Here is a 7,159-nt window from a genome sequence, read left to right on the forward strand (position 1 = left end):
CTGATGTCTTTCAATCTATCTCTCTCGCGCTCTCTCTCTCTCTGCAATGTCTAATGATCTGCGCATTCTCGAGGACGTTCTCAAGTTGTTTGACTTGACGCGAAGCTGCTAGACCTCGGAAGATAATGCGCATGTATTAAAAATGCATCGTGCAAATTAGCGGTTAAACACGGTCGGCAATTCTCAAACTCCGTACTCAAGAGCATGAACCCTACCTGAATGAAACAATCGCTTTGCGTCAATGGCCAGGGGTTTCTTTCGTAAGAATTGAATTGAGGGTCTGCATTAGCCTGCGCCTGTCTCGTCCCTCTCCATGGTTCTTTTTGCGCGTTCCCCCGCCCATCAATCAATCATCCGACCGTGGCGCGTCTTTATCACCTTACTTTTTTATTTATTTTTACTCAGTAACGGATATGATTTAACATGTAGCGAAGTAACCAACAATACTTTAAACATACTTAAGTAAAAGTAAAGTACAGATTTTAAAAACTACTCAAAGTAAAAGTACACAAAAAACTCAGTTACAGCAAGGTGAGTAAATGTAATTTGTTACTTTCAGCTCTGCCTCACCTCTGCATGAATGCATAAAAATGTTTTCTTGATCGTTTATCTGCTTCTGTTCTCAGAAAACGAAATATGTTCATGTTTATATGTCAAAATAGTCCAGTTTTAAAACATATGAGGATAAACTGATAAGTGATGGGAAACGTTGTATTGTATATAGCTTATTAATGCGTCGGCTCCGTACACTTCTCTACCACCGGAATGTGTGGTGGTGAGGTAAAAGGGGCGTGGGCAGTGGACCAAACCACTGTGAGGCAAGGGAGGGGGAATCCAAATATTTAAAACGTTTTTTTGTTGTTGCTCCGTTTGCATTTGTATTGTTTCACTTCTTACACAACTAGTTTAAGTATTATAAATCATTAAATTATTTTCAATACACATATTCTAATGATAATTTAGGGGGGACAACCCTCAGATAGGGGGGGTCCTGTCCCCCCCGACCCCCCCGGGATTTCCGCCCATGATTCAGAGGTGACTTTAACAACGCTCCACGGCGCGTGGGAGTAGCATTTTAAGCGTTTTCTGATCATGTAGGTAAGTGCTTTGATTAACTTTAGACGTGATGCATGCTGGGTGGCAAATATTTTTTATCAAAGGCTCGTTGATGGTAATAAATATACATATAAATATACATTTTACTATAATACGATTGTGTTCGATTAATTAATGGGTTGTTTAATTATTAATTTGTTTATTTTAAATCCTGTAATTTAACAACTCTGACGTCATCGAATGCGACGATGCCAAGGTCCATTGTGATTTCCACTCGGTAAGTTGATGGAGATAATTCTTACATTTACACAGCAAAGAAATGTTTAATCGTGACAATAAGTTGTGTTTGGAACATTCTAATGTATAAGGTAGCAATCTTAGGATGGTAAATAATATAAGTCATTAAACAAATAACTTTGTTGCACCACATATGCATAGGCTAATAGCAAAAGTAGCTAATTAAACTATTTTTTGTCGCAAATAAGTTGATAATGCAAGATACAGGGAAATGCAAGATTTTCAGTAGCGATATGTTACCTATATTACACTAGCTCGCAACAATTAAGCCTCTTTTAGCCAACATGATCAGATGAAGAACAGTGTTGCCAGATTGGTTTGTTTTCCAGCCCAGTAATTACTTAAAATCCACACAAAATTATACAATAAACTCCCAGAATGATCTATAATAAACAATACAACTTAATTCAGACCAGCACTACTTTTGTGGCTTGTCATGTTTTAATATGAAATAATGAATTATTTAAGTGCTCTTTCAGATATTATATAGGAGCCTACGATAGACACTGCGAATGTAAAATTATTTTCCATTTCTGTACTTTCCCTTAAAATAGCAAAATTTCACCTGCCCAAGCCCATTTTAATACACATAGTACAACCCAGAACCAACTAAATGGGTGGAAAACATTCTGCCTGACAAGACTGATGGAGAATACTGGTGAAAATGTAATGCTCTTTATCTCCTACAGCACACACACACACACACACACACTGGGGGAAATCTGTCCTTAAAAGCAAATGCTGGTCGTATGATCTGTATCCACACATCCATCCAGTAAAACCTTTCATAGAAACTGCCAGTAAACAATAAATACGATAATTGTTTATAAACAAATAATATTATGCTCATAAAAATATACCAATTTAGCTGTTTTATTTATTCTGCTATATATTATTACAAAAATGTGATTACAGTACAGAATATATATGACATAAACTGCTTCACGTTCACAAGGTCACGTTCTTTCTGATCCCATTTTTAAACCCTAGTTAGTGTGTAATGTTGCTTTCATAGCATAAATAATACCTGTAAAATGATAAAGCTGAAAGTTCACTGCCAGTCGATTTATTTTCTTTAACAGAATTCGCCTTTCAAAGCCTACAGCGAACGGCCGGTTTGGACTTCAGCCCTCTACTTTCTGCTTTAATGATGTCACTAGAACAGTTTTTTGACTAAACTCCGCCCACAGGAATACATCAGTGGCCAGCTAAGCTAACGGCAAGCTAATCTGCTATTGAATCACAACACACTAAACAAACTACACAATCAGAACTCGTTACTTATTTCTGAAGGAGGTACTTCACATAACAAGGAAGACTTCAGCCCATTTTTAGGACAGTGAAAACAGCGCTATAGAGATAAGTAAATTATGTGAAAAATACAGCGTTTTTTTTGAACGTGAAACATGAACACGTTATATTGCGCACTATAAACACAATCAAAGCTTTAAAAACACAGAAAGAACGGGAGCTTTAATGTTCATAACAGTTCTAATTGTGTTTGTCCGTTCTTTTGTTATGTTTTAAATTAAAAAGCAAATAATTTTAAAATAAGCAAATAATTCCAACTCATATCTCTCATCTTACCTCCTTGGTACCATCTAGTGCGTAAGAAACAATGTAATCATATTTTCATAAAACGAAAACAATATAAAAAATAGTTTAATATGTTTATTATGGTTTGATAAAATAACTTACAATGTGTTGTATGAGAAAGATACTGCTGACTGTCAGACCACATGAAGCATGATGTATCGCCATAAAAACTAAAATTGAATTTTTTATTAAAAATTGTTGTTTAAAAAAACACCAGAGGGACAATTTAGACCATTGCCTGAAAAGGTTAAAAACACAAAGTCTTCTTGATATATTCCATGTACAAACTCTCGACTGACTTTCCCATTGTAAAGATACTGGTATGTCCCTGTGCTTTTATAGTTGCACACTGAAGACACGTCACCCCCGATTAACAACACAAAATCACTGAATATATCTACATATGATATATCAAAACACTTTAATCCTCACACTGGTTCATACATGGCAGGTGTAGTAAATATTTACAATTACTGTTAAAATCATGTTTTATGTGTGCTTCCACGATACTGTTTTCTACCGGCTGGTTATTGAAACGGAGGTCTTGCACAAAGAAGGGAAATACGTCAAATCACTTACGTCCACATTCAAAAATAAGGTGGATACAGTTCAAGACTAATATTTCTTTTAATCTTTTATGGTAACACCTCATTTACTTGTTCATTTCAGCTGCGAGCCAAGCCAATTTTATTTATTGGGAAACAGGATAAAAAGGCTTCGAATAAGTGGGTTGCATATATTATTACCCATTGGCACCCCACTCCTGTCACTACAATTTTTTGGAGGAGATGCGGAGGGCTTTATCTTGACAAAAGGTCAGAGTAATGTTTATGTTTATAAATTTAGGATTTAAAATACATGTATATTCCTTTGTTGATATGTACAGATTTTATAATGAAAGTAAACTTGTATTATAGCAACCTCCACAGGACAGCAGCCTGAGAGCCTTGCCATGGAGCGGCCTGAGAGCCCTGCTGTGAAATGGCCGGAGAACCTCACCAAGAAGTCTGAGGCTATATTTGTACTAAATCTTGTTCTTCTGTCTTCTAGACTCTTTCCAACCTCTCTTGCTCCTACTACCTCTACTGCTTTTACAACAATTTTCTCTCCACTTTTTTTCCCCACCTCCACTGCCATGCTCTAAGTTTTTGCCACAGAGGAAGAGGAAGATAAAGAAATCTACCTCTTCCCACTATACCACACTTGTCTCTCTTCAATTTGCATCTGTCTCTTCCAGTTCTAAATCTCAGAAGTGGCCACTGGTGAAGAACAGAATGAAGGATAACTTTTCCTGTTACATCTTACTCCACAATTTGCTCCTAGTCAAATATGTCTTCATGTTAATTAAATTCATTTAGCTAACCAGGTATTTGTTAGCCAGTTCACAGTGTTTTAGAGCCCAATGTCCAAGGACTGTGGTCAATGTAAATTCCTGACTTAAAGGGACACTTCACTTTTTTTTGCTAATTTTCCAGCAGTAATTTTTACCGTTTTAGAATCCATTCAGCTGATCTCCGCGTCTGGCACTACCACTTTTAGCATAGCTTAGCATAATACATTGAATCTGATTAGGCCATTAGCATCGCGCCAAAAAATAACCAAAGAGTTTCGATATTTTTCCTATTTAAAACTTGACTCTTCTGTAGTGACATCGTGTACTAAGACAGACGGAAAATTAAAAGTTGTGATTTTCTCAGCTGATATTTCTAGGAACTATACTCTTATTCTGTCGTAATAATCAAGGACTTTGCTGTCGTAACATGGCTGCAGAAGGCATAATGATATAACGCAGTGCCCGAAAATAGTCCCCTTAGTATCTTTCAATAGCAGGGGACTTTTTTCGGGCACTGCGTAATATCATTTTGGTTGATTGACAAAAACAAGCACAAATTTGTTTGACACTAATGGAAAGGACTGCATATCACTTCACATAAATATGGACTCATGTGATTCACCTACAAAGCATGGCATTCATGGCTTAATAAACTTTTTGTCTTTTCATCATTTCAGGTTGCTGAAAATGTAGATGGCAGAAGGTTTCCTTTTCGATAAAATAACTGAGGAACAGATAAATGAGGTAAAATGTTATTTACTAAGATGAGTGCTTGTCTTAGTGACTGATTCTGACCTTTCAAAGATAATATCCAGTAATTGCTTCCACAGGTAAATAATTATTAATTGTGTTTTGTCTGTGTGTGTCTGTGTGTGTGTGTGCGTGCGTGTGTCTGTGTGTGTGTTTGTGTAGAGGAAAGCCGAATTGAAAGTTCACTGGTTACGTGCTCTGTGTGGTAAGTCATGTTTTATTACCTTATTATGTTTATTCTATTGAAATGCAAATAGTCCATTCCATAACCAATACAGTGTAGGCAGTGATGTGTGTTAGATAAAGTTCCCTGGACATGTTGATCCTGACAGCAAAAATAAATAGTATTTAAAGAGTTAGTCTGGATTTAAACAGAGGGTGATCCTGAATCTGGAATGGGAGATGATCTATCTTATCTGTATGTAGAATAATCTATTAACATCCTGGAATTTTGTGAAGTGGATACAGTCAGGGTTCCCACAGAGCATGGAATTTCTGGAATATCATGGAATTTTAAAGGTCTTTTACAGACATTAATAGTCAATCATGGAATATCAGGGATTTTTGTTTGTTGCTTTAAGGTTTAGTTTCCATTTATGAACAGTTATTCAGCTTGTTAACTTGTATTACAATAGTAGGAGTGATTTATGCACAAACAAATAAAAATGTTAGCATCTGAAACACTAAGCATGTGATAATTTAGTACTATTTCTGATAGGAGATCTGGTTTTACTTATGCTGGAAATGTGATTTAATAAAACGGTTGTATATTACATATTGTAACAATACATCCATTATGAGTCAAATTAATAACATTTCATCTTATTTTGGGATTTTGTTTTACCAATAATTAATACCTCTGTTTTGTCAGAATGCATCATGTTAGGATGATGTTGGAATTTGGTCTAGTAGTGTCTTGCAGTATTACTGTAATAATAAATGTGAGGAAGAGGAGAGCAATGATGAGTGGAAGTGATGCAGACACTATCCTTATCTAACGTGCCAGATCTGGAACACATGAAAACATGCAGAAATTGTTTAACTTATTCCGCTTATATAAAATAGCTTAGTTACCTTAACAAATAGGAGAATATCCTTAACTCACTAATGACAACTTAATAATTCATTTTAATAAATACATTTTGAAATCACTAAATTTGAAGGTACATCCCTTCTGGAAAAACCAGCACACAAGCCAGATGGGAAAGTTGTGTTTTGGTGCTGGTTTGCTGGTGACCATGGGAATTATGCTGGTGTATGCATGGGAATTATGCTGGTGTATGCTGTTTTTTTTCAGCAGGGATGGCTTTCAATATACAGGAACTGTATGGATATTTATTTTAAAGTACTATTTTAACTACAGTCACCAGAAAATGTTGAGAAAAATATGCCAGCTAAGTACAAGTACCTCACATTTGTACTATGTGTTCTAATGACATTATCTGCACTTATATTACAGTGGAAAAACCTGGGATGACACATAGGAGCCTGCCAGCGAATTCCAACACAAGTCCCCACATCCCAACCAGTTTTCAGCATGACAGCCTACACCTTTACATTATCAAGCACCCTTCAACTGTTTAATTTTGAGTGTCTTTGCTTGCTGTTCTTTATTAAAGTTTTTGCACAGTACCCAGTCTCTTTTAGTTTTTTTTTTCTTGAATTTTGTCTTTTTAAAAACTCTGTATTTGTCATGAACTAAACAGCAGACAAGAAGTGTCCCATGCAAGATCATAAGGTAAAGATTTGTTTGTCATATTAAATTCCCAAAGGCATTTTAATTAAAGATTTTTGAAGCACAGCATGGGTAGTACAGTTTAGGTAAGTCTACTTTAACTATTTGTGTGGTATGCCAGCCATGAATAAGTACCAAAAATTCTCCCAAAGCTACTTAAATCTCACTTAAATTTTGTAGTCCTGATTGAAATGTTCAATTACAATATTAAATAAGAGTTACTTTGACATTTATAATTGTTATTAACCAATTGTAATTTACTTACATTTATTCAGAGTAAAACAATAAAAATTTAGTCATTCTAAATTTAAAACAGTAATTCAAATATATTTTATTTTTGTATATTTCTTTAAAGGACCTAAAATATATTTTTTTGTAGCAGCCTGCATGCT

General features: G+C 35.4%; 1 long non-coding RNA gene across 1 annotated transcript; it reads left to right on the forward strand.

Annotated features, from left to right (window-relative positions):
• Positions 1-1,154: 1,154 nt before the first annotated feature.
• Positions 1,155-6,664, forward strand: LOC135733233 (uncharacterized). Its single transcript, XR_010526926.2, has 4 exons — positions 1,155-3,764; positions 3,867-5,026; positions 5,195-5,237; positions 6,492-6,664. It is a non-coding gene; the product is annotated as an uncharacterized lncRNA (long non-coding RNA).
• Positions 6,665-7,159: the final 495 nt, after the last annotated feature.

Source organism: Paramisgurnus dabryanus, chromosome 15 (assembly GCF_030506205.2).
Source record: "Paramisgurnus dabryanus chromosome 15, PD_genome_1.1, whole genome shotgun sequence".
NCBI classification, from domain to species: Eukaryota; Metazoa; Chordata; class Actinopteri; order Cypriniformes; family Cobitidae; genus Paramisgurnus; species Paramisgurnus dabryanus.